Here is a 9,958-nt window from a genome sequence, read left to right as displayed (position 1 = left end):
GTATCTTACTGTACAAGATGTGCGGGGATTTCTTTCCTGCTGAGATTCACTCATTTATTGTGGACACTTGCTAAGTTAGGCCTTCCAAAATCTTAGCATCCTGGTGAGAGAGGGACTTACAGCCAAAAAGCAAACCTCATTGGCTCACTTAAGGATACTGGAAGAGAATTTGTAGTTCTGATTTTGCCTTTGTGTTTTTTTTCAGATGACCAACAATGATGGAAATAATATATAATGAAATAGTGGCTTGCTAAGGATTTGGCTTTTGCAATCTGCAATGTACTGATGATTAAAGTGCTAATAATAGCTCATGAAGTTTGAGGTTTACTTGAGTTACGCCTCTTTCTTTTTGATCACACAAGCAATTGCACATGGACAATTTACCCAACATAGCTTTATTGTCTAACGAGGCCACAGCCCACCCCGGGGGCCTTGTGTAGCCTCCTGTGACAGATTAAATACTCCAGCTGTTTTACTACCCAGTTTGATCAGCGTGTTACACCTTCCTCTGTTCCTTACAATTGAAGAAAGCAGAACCAGCCGAGCACTGCAAAAAAAGCACAGAGAAGTACTTTGCATCCCAACTGGTTGCCAATGCATTCATGCTTGTGTCCTTTGCTAGTTGTGTTTGCAAACATTTCCCAGGGCTTTTTTTTTTTTTTTTTTTAAGTTTCTTTTCACACAAGTGTTTTGGGAGCAGTTTTCTTTGTACCAGGAGCTGTATTTGTATATGAATGCTGGAATTTGTACACAAATAAGGCTGTCTCTAATCCGTCTGTTATGAAACATACCATAAAACCAGCAAATAGAGAATACTGTGAAATTTACACTATGGACACATACCCTCCCTGGCTACAGCTGTGCTGGGGGTGAGCTTTCTGCCCATTCCCAGCTGCTGATCATCATCTCAATCTGCCAGCAGAGCTGCCTGTGATCACTCTCTGATCTCTTTCATCCAGAATGAACCCATTAAGCAAAGAGCTACCCTTTAAATGGCTTGAAGCAACAAAGCTTCTTTTGTTTGCTCCTCAGTCTGTGTCTGTCTGGTGCCTGAGCAGTGCTGTGGGTAGATCTGGGCAAGCAACCGCAAAGAAGATAAGCAGGTAGGATTGCACTGAGGCTGGTTGTCCCCACAGCTGGGAGGGATTGTAAGCATAAAAGAAAGTTTGTCTGTATGCTAGGTGATGCTTGCAACAGCCAAAACAGCCAAAGAGAAAGACCAGAGATCTGATGACAAACTCTTCAGCAACCTATAACGAAAGTACATGCAGACAGCCAAGCTGAATCTGTAAGAACTATTTACAAAAAGTGAGAAGTTAATACAGTGTGTGATGTTGGAAGGTATAACTGGTCCAGTTTAATAATCCATAAATCTTGTTTCAGAGGATATTTATATGTTGTAGGAGGTAACTGAGCAAGATCCAAATAGGAGCTGTAGTTAATTAGCCAAGATAAAGTTAGCCATTGCAGTGTTTCTGTGCTGCTTCCAGGGTGTGAGTGACCCCATTGCTCAGGTAAGGCAGGTGGAGTAAGTCCTCTGCCCGTGTTGCCGTGCAGTGTGGGTGCACCAGAGCCTGGTGGTGATGCTGACGGTAGTGCTCCCTTGGTGGGTGACGGCACTGTTGCCCACAAACTGCCCAAGCAGATCTGTCGGTGCTCTTCTGCTTGTCCTTGCTTGGCTCAGGCTCTTTCCGCCACGTTAGCAAGTACCTGCCTTTGGTGTTGTTCAGGAGGGTTTCTGTAGCCCCGCAGAGAGGTGCTGCTGCAGGTGTTCTCATTTTCTTTCATATCCACAGGCTTTATTAATACTTGAATTGTCACTCTGGGTTAGGAAAGCATGGTCTGCTGATGGCATGTGTGTGCAAGGGTTTGGTTAGGTTAGTCCTATCAAGCTGTGACCAAGGCTGCGTGTTAGCTTATACAGAGTTCAATAGCTGCCAGTGGCATCAGTGCTGTTGTCTGTGCCGATTTGTAGAGAAAGGATTGCCAGAAGGCAGCGTGGCTGGTGGATTAAAATCATGTTTCTTGTGTGCAGTTGCAGGTGCCTCTGTGTTAAAATGTCTCCTGTACTGCTGCTTGAGAGTGCTTAGATGCTGCAGTGTATCACTGCATTAGGCTCTTGAGCTGAGCGGAGCAGCAGCTGGTTAGCTTCTTCCCTGTACTGATACAGGGGTGGGGGGATCCCCAACAGGGTATCCAGCTCACCTACTACACCACTAGTTAGTAGGTAAACCATCCTCCTTAGCATACTGCCGGTTGTTCTGAAATTCAGATATTTTTTTTCCTTAAACAAGCTATTCGTATTTGATTGATATATGAACATAGATGGTGTAGTCAGCAGCCTGGTGATGCTGTCCCCGCAGGATTCCTGCTCTCCAAACACAACCCAAGCACGCTCTAACTGTGTTTCTGCCTCTCTTTAGAATGTGCATTTCAGAAGCTCTTTCTGTTCTCTTTCTTTGACCTCAGTGCTCAGGCTAGCATCATTCTTGGGAACACCAGGTTGTATTTGAGGTATTCAGTTCTTGAGTAGTTTCCTTCCTGACCTTTTCTCAACCCTTTTCACTTGGGTAAATGTTACAAAGGGAGAAACTGCCATTCCTTTTCCCCCAATTTCTTAATCTGTAAACATAGTAAATGACAACAAGATCTCAGTTATTCTCTTTATAAGCCTTCGAGTACTGAAGTTAGCCCACAGATAACAGATTGAAAAGGCAACAATTAGAGAAGAGAAAGGGAATATAAACAAGTCTCTGCTGTGACAGCGAAAGCACCAAGTAAATGCATTAGGCAGATAGGACCAGTAATTGCTAATGCAATAGAGGCTGAAGATTTTCAAATGTTTTTGGAATATAAGCTTAATAAACATCAGAAATTATCTTTAGCTGCAAAGCCATAAGCCAGGTTTTTCCAGTCTGTGTTAGTTTTTTGGCATTGGAGCTTGATCCAGATCTTTCATTCAAAGCAAGACAAACTCTCCTAATCCTTGCTTATAGCTTGGGAAAGAGAATACTTTGTAATATTTGTATTTGTGAGGAATTACTTGTTTTGGTCTACATGCTTTCAAATACTGTTCTTTCTCATTGCTGTAATCATCTCTGGCCATCTATAATGAACAATGTTCACAGCAGAGAATTCCAATGTCCTTCCAGTGATCCCTGGTTAACTTTCATATGGCCAAGCAAAAACCTTTCAACAGAGTAGTGTTTTACGGCTCCATGCAGCAGCAAAAGCTCTAGGTAGCTGAAGCTACAGAGGAAGTTTAAACAGAAATGTTAATGTTCTTGGGGCAGGGCCCCTAACAGCATCTGCTAACACCTGCAAGTGCTCCTTGGGACTGCTAAACCGGCGAGGTAAAGTTTTAGGTCTCCCTGAGCAGCAGCTGTTTCTAGCAGTCCAATGTTGTGAGCGATATGCTTGCCCTGTTTCAAATACTGCATATGCTTCATCTTGTTTATCTAGGTAATATCCATACAACATAAACAAATTTTGGAAAAGTATGGTACTTGTGAACAAGTGGTGGGAGGGGGTGTGGGGACCCAGGACCACGGGACTGATCGGCTCTTTCCCTCATATTTGTAAAGCTCTGACTGTGCTACTGAAGCTCAAATACAGGTATTGCAAAACAACTAGGTGGTTTTGGAAACAAAGGGAAACCATTTCTGTTCTTAGAACCCCCTTTTCACTGGCAAAGTGTTAGAGTCCATGAACTCAGACCACTAGACCAGAACAGACTTGGAGAAGAAAGGGACAGAGCCTGGTTTATTGTGGCAAAAATATACTTTTTTTTTTTTCCAGAGGTAAAATACTACACCACTGAAAGTCTTGGAAGCCTGTTTTTGCCACTTGTATTGGAAGAGGCTTTAGGCATTTTAAAGGCTTCCATGGGCAGCTTTCCAGAGGGTGGAAAAACAGCAGTACTGCAAAATGTCACGCACAGTTCTGGATACAGGCTTTGTAAACTCAGCGTTTTGTTCAGAAGGCTTTGAGATACTAATTGGAAACGTTGCCCTAAGCAGGGAAGCAAAGAATTAGTTGCTCTAGAGAGTTTCCTTCATTAATCTTGCAGAAGCGCTAATGTTCAGGGGTCAGCCTCTGGAAGATTGGGTGTGGAGTCTCAAACCCACGCTGTGAGCATAGCGTGCTGTATGGAGGGGGAATGGAGAGTGGATATCGCACAGCCATAGCTGGTAGCGTGAAATTATACATGAGCAGGGCGCAGGGGATACGTGGTGAGGTGCGAACTGCTGGTGTCTTGGAGGTTGCAAACTTCTTGGCCAAGTTGAAGTAAAATTTCTCTTGAGTGAAACTCAGGCAGCATGTGTGAATCATGCACTGTAAAAGAGCTACTGTCTGTCTTGACCATTTAAGTTAAACACTAAAAATTCATTAAATTTTAATCTGTTCTGTCTCCCCTCCCCCACATAGTGCTCACCCTGCTTTGTTCTTTCTGTTCTGCGATCAACAGAGATTTTAAGATATGCTTGGAGCCAATACTGATTAACATCTTGATTATTGACCTGGATGATGGGACAGAGTGTACAGAGGGAGCTTGCAGATAACACTGGGGAGAATAGCTGACCGATGAGATGGCTGTGCTGCTCTTTGAGGGGGACATGGACAGGCTGGAGAAATGGGCAAACAGGGACTTTAAGTTCAGCAAAGCAAAATGCTGAATTCTGTACCTGGGGAAGAATAACCGTGTGCACCAGTACATGCCGGGGGCCAACCAGCTGGGAAGCAGCCTTGCAGAAAGACCTGGGCATCCTGCTGGACACCAAACTGAACGTGAGCCAGCAATGTGTTCTTGCTGCAAAAAGGTCAACAGCATCCTGGGCTACATTAGGAATAGTGCTGCCAGCTGGTTGAGGGAGGTGGTTATTCTGTCTGAATGTAGCAGACCCATTTTTACTGTGAGGGTGGTCAAACACTTGAATGGGATGATCTCCAGAGCTCCTTGCCAACTTTGGCCATTCTCTGGCTCCTGTGAGCTACTAATGGTGTTGGTGACCAGTAAAGCAGAGGAGCATGTGGCTTGAATTTCTCCACATTGAGCTCAGTGATTCAGGGGTGCCTTTAGCTTGTGGGCAGTGACAGTCCATGTGCTGTGACTCCATACATGGAGAGAACTGAATGCACTGAAGCATAACTGAGAATGGATGTGGAAAAAGTGAAAGAACTACTACTGTCTTATCCCTGGTTAACCAGTTTGTTGTGTCATCCAGCTGAAAGCAAAGACTGAGCCAAGAGTCCAGTGGAAACCCTTTTATGCAAGGACTGTGCTTTTGTATTTATTTTGTAAAGCACCAGTTAATATGTGAATAATGGCCGTGTGATTGTTCTAAAAAGCCAGACGGTTCTGCCAGGAAGACTAGGATCTGTAACAGCCTTGAGATATTTTTCTCGTTTTGTTCATAATATAAATGATACTTGAATCAATATTCATGTTGAAATAAAATCTGAGGGGGCCTTGGTAGTAAACCAGTAAACAATACAAGGAAAAAAATGGCTTTTTATGGTAGCATAAAGATGCAAAATGAAGGGGAGACTGGGAGCCTGTTTTCTGTCACATCTCCCAGAAAACCAGAACTAGTATTATGTGTTTGTGTTTTACTTTGCCTTTGTCCAGGGACATTAATTATCCTCAAACAGCACAACTGGGTGACAGAGCAGCGAGCTACCATGTGGAATGCAGGACAGTTAAGGCATAATGAAACCTATTAAAGTGAAAGCCATTTATAAAGTGATCAAAGAGCTGGTTAGGCTGTGTAAATGCCTTACCAGGTACCAGAGCATAGTTAGCCATTTACCATATGGGACTAACGGAGCACAGGCTGTGTAATGTTGGAATGTGTTCAGATAATCCATTTACCAAAATAGGGAATATACACTGTACTGTCTGGGGATGTTTTATGTTGTGGAATAATGATATGGCCTTTGTTTTCACATGTTTGATGTCGTCTTCTCTCTGTTTTCCTCCTGAATTAGCAATATCACACCAGGAAGCAAAGCTTTCTTGTGCAGTAAGTGTTGCTGTTTTATTTGAGCAACCTTGAGAATTACTGGGAAGTTACACCAACTAGCAAGCACTCCATACTTTGGAACCATGTTAGTGAGCACTACCCCTCCCATTCCTTTGTCTGTGTGAAAATAAGGGATGCACACAGATTAATTATGATTGAGCTCTGTTTGTACAGAGCAAACACAGCTCTGGGTAGCTTTGCATGTGTTGTTGAAACAATAATGGTTAACAAGGAATGCATTTTACAGCAATTAATGCAAACCGAACAAGGATTATTCTTCCAACTGGTCAGTAACTATCACAAAATACTGCATGAAAGGTCATTATCACTACTAGGAACCTGGACTTTGCAGATAAGCATTTGTTTATTGTATCCTCTTTAATTAGACTTTAATGACCAGTGCACCAGCTAATTGTTGCTGCTGAGATGCTTGTTTATCCTATTTTCTTTAGGTAGCTGTGATGCACTCCTTCCTGTGATATCTGACCACCTTCTGGACGTGCAATAAGTGAGCAACTGGCCCACAGCCATGTTTTCCTTCAGCTGTCGAGAGAAGAAATTAATTCATGAATTTAATTATTACTGCTTATGTTCTGAGATTATACTAATGAAAGCAAGGACAGGAGAAAAAAATGTGATGGAGAAGGTTTGTTCTGCAGGAGATTATCCTATTTATCCAATACACTTTTTTGGTTTAGCAAAGATGACCATATACATTTTTAGTTTGGGAAAGATGACCTGGAGGACTGGGAGGAATAGTTGGTTCCCTGTTTTACCATCCCTACTTGTTTAGCTTTAAAGACTGCTTTATGATGGGGGACTGGACTAGAAACAAGTGCCCCAGGTTATGAAGTCTGTGCGCAGCTCTCATGGGGATTCAGGTTACATCGCTCATTCACAAAGCTAAGAACCACCCTAAAAAATGACTTTTCTTGCTTCTGCATTGAGGTATAGCCCCAGTGCCTTGTTCTTTCTTTCCTGCGTTTGGGAGCCAATTAACACACCTCCAGGGGAAAAAAAAAAAAAGAAAATAAAAATTGCAGTCTTGATGAATCCACCCAGACAGCTAATAAAAGATCTGGTTGCTGCTTTTTAACTTGATTTAAAGAAGAAAAAAAAAAAAGAAGAAAAAAAAATTGATAGGCACTAGGAGGGTTTCAGTCATGTGGCCACATGAGAAATCTACTGAGCCCTTATGTAGGGGAAGCGAGAGCAAAGCAAATGAAGATGCTCGTACTTATACTATGCACTAATAGATACTTGACTGGGGGCAAGGCTTAGGACAGTACAATTTCTGCTCTACAGAAAAATGACTATAGGTTTCATGGGTACACTAAGCAGGCTTAGCCAAAAGCCACACTTGCCATTAATTCCAGCTCATAAACTCCAGCATTGCAGAAGGCTGTGCTAGAGACAAATAGCAATGAAACAAAATGACTGTCGGAGTTTACAAGAAAAGTAGCAATGGCAAGAAAAGCAGAACACAGTTGTGACTGCCAGGAAATGATAAAGCATCAACATCAAGATGCATCACAGCACAAAAGTCAGTTACTCAATAACTTTTTTGGCACACACCACAAGTGGCTAAATAGCTGGAGAAGTGCCACTCAAACGCCATTTTTATGAATAACTGTTAGCAGTTCAGTGAACATCAATTTGTTCATTTATTTAAATTTAAAATGCTTAGCACACTTCTGGGTACTACTGGAATGGCAGTAATTTGATGCTCTGCTTTTGGACCACGCTGGTGCTGCGTCACGCCAGGCTGCATGGGACGGGGCTGTGGGGCGCCTGGGGGGGCTGCTCTGCGTGGGGGGAGGCTGCAAGCTGGACGGAGGGGCAACGGGGTGCCCGTGGGCTGGAGGTGCCGTGGAGTGGGGCAGGCACATCGCCTGCGACGGTGCCTGCGCCTCTGCCGTCGAAGCACTTGGTGCCTGAGCCCGTTCGGTCTCTGCACCATCATCAGTTCGGTCTCTGCACCATCTGTTTGGTCTTCAGCTGTGCTAGAGGTGAGTGGGGCTGCAGGTCAGGGTCTAACCTTGCTCTTGCCGAAACAGAGACATTTTCCACTGTGGCTTAAAAGTTCCTGAGTTTTGTGGATATTACCGATCACGCTCTGCTGTAATATCCTGGTGAGTCGACACAACTGGGATTAACCCATGTGCTAGGAGAACCGTAGAGTGCTCGGATGGCTCTCCTGTGTGCACGTACGTGCCCAAAGCAGCTGCTTCGGCATGCAGAGTCCAGCACGGGTCTTGTGCTGTCTCGTGTAGGCGTAACCCATGTCTTGGTTCCCAGGTCTTGGCTTCCAGACCGGGAGGCAAAAGCTCTGTGCCTCAGAAATGATGCTGACAGGCTTCTGCAGTGCATGAGCTTAAGCTGCCAAATAACTGTGCCATCGTGGACAGCAAGCGCTTCTCCGACATACGAATGCCTCGTTCACACCTCAGTGGACACGGTCTCTGCCAGTTCACTTTAGCAGTGACTCCTTTGCATGATTGTGGCAGAGCATTCTCACCATTACCCGATGGGCAGGGAGTGTAACACCCTTTGAAGCCTGATGCTCTTTAATACCTTGTAATTTTATTGTAGCTAAATAGGCTAAGGCAAGAGTTGCTTCAGGAAGTTCAGTGCTTCCTTTCTAGGAAGGATAACTGATACAAGAGAGCTGTTTGACTGTCCTTTATTCACTGGCGATATTGCTATTGATCATGTATTACATAAATATGATCAGTAAGAACCTCTTTGCGTTCGGTTCATTAATCTTCTTGCTAAGAGCTATAATTTTTCTAATGTTCAACATTACTCCTTTTTTGCATCAATCATAGTGTTATTTGTTCCTCACACCTTTCTTTATTTCTGAGTTAAAGGAGACGTGATTAGTCATGCCTAGTAGGAATCATAGAATATCTTGAGTTGGAAGGGACCCATAAGGATCATCGAGAAGAACAAGAAGGTGCATGGATGAGCTATTAGAGATTCATGTCAACAGGAGAGTGACGGCTCTGGACTGTTGTAAGGAGGCTTGAACCATTGATAGTACAAGAGGCAGATGTAAACAAACAGACTTCCCTGCCCAAAGTGTTGGGGAGAAAAGAATACTTGGTTTTTGGGGTGGGGGCAGCCAAAGCCATTATTTCCTTCATGGCGGACATCCACATAACTGCTCTGGAATCTACTTAATTTTCATCTTATGGGATTTCCAATTTCAGAATTGATTCCCCAGTGTGCCTTCTTGATTGTCAGAATTTGGGGTGGAAGAAAAAAACCCAGTAAGAGATCTGATAATGGGAAAAAAACCCACTGACTACTGAAAAACTTACTATCAATCCTGCCAGCAATGTCTAGTTTATTCACAGTTAATATTTTTTCACCTTATTTCCTTATAAATATGACTGTTATTTTTTCCCCCTGGTTTCATGAAACCAATTTGCATTTGAGATGCATTTTCTGGGATCTCGGCAGTGATGAGACTGGCATTGCTTCTCTAAACAGAGCACCATATGCTTCCTTTTGTGTTTGTTTGCTGCCTCCAAAATATTCCCAGATAATCTCACTGGCTGAGTACATGACAAAGTACCAGAAAGGTGTTAGTACACAACTGCTGACACTCCTACAAAAGAGGAAAAGTGTTAAATGCTTTACTGTATAAAGAAAAAGATAAGGATGTATTTGGGGAACCAAATTGACAGTTGCAATATCTGTTAGCATTTTTATCTTAAGATCAAGAATGTAAGGAAAGGTAGATAGAGTCTATCATTAAATCTGCACTGGTTTTCTTTAAAAAACAAACACTGTATCTGACTTTCAAAGTGTCTCTTATCAGAGATGCAAAGGAATTGTAGTGGGGCTTTCAAAAGCATCTGAAAACTAGGTACCTTATTTGCTTTCACTCAGGGTTAGCAATAGTTAGTCCCAGATCAGTATGCAAAACC

The sequence above is a fragment of the Aquila chrysaetos genome, chromosome 22 (genome assembly GCF_900496995.4).
Source record: "Aquila chrysaetos chrysaetos chromosome 22, bAquChr1.4, whole genome shotgun sequence".
NCBI lineage: Eukaryota > Metazoa > Chordata > Aves > Accipitriformes > Accipitridae > Aquila > Aquila chrysaetos.
The sequence above is the reverse complement of the archived record's forward strand: the minus strand, read 5'-3'. Positions refer to the sequence as shown.